We start from the raw sequence: 230 nt of genomic DNA, 5'->3' as shown, positions 1-230 counted from the left end.
TTCTGGCATTTGCAGTACAGCCCTCCTCCAATGAACTGTATTATATTGTCTGGATGTAGTTGAACGTCTTGACCCTCTTCTAGCTACAAAGTCTTTACATGCTAAGAGCTGCAGAACATACCACTTTTGGGAGGCACATGCCTTAAACATTTGGTGCATCTATGCAAGATGCTTAATGCACAGTAAGCTAATAACCAGGGATCCTGGTTTTCCCCGATTAAAAAAAAAAA

Source organism: Gavialis gangeticus, unplaced genomic scaffold (assembly GCF_001723915.1).
Source record: "Gavialis gangeticus isolate Ggan-Ray unplaced genomic scaffold, GavGan_comp1, whole genome shotgun sequence".
NCBI classification, from domain to species: Eukaryota; Metazoa; Chordata; order Crocodylia; family Gavialidae; genus Gavialis; species Gavialis gangeticus.
This window is presented reverse-complemented; position numbering follows the sequence as displayed.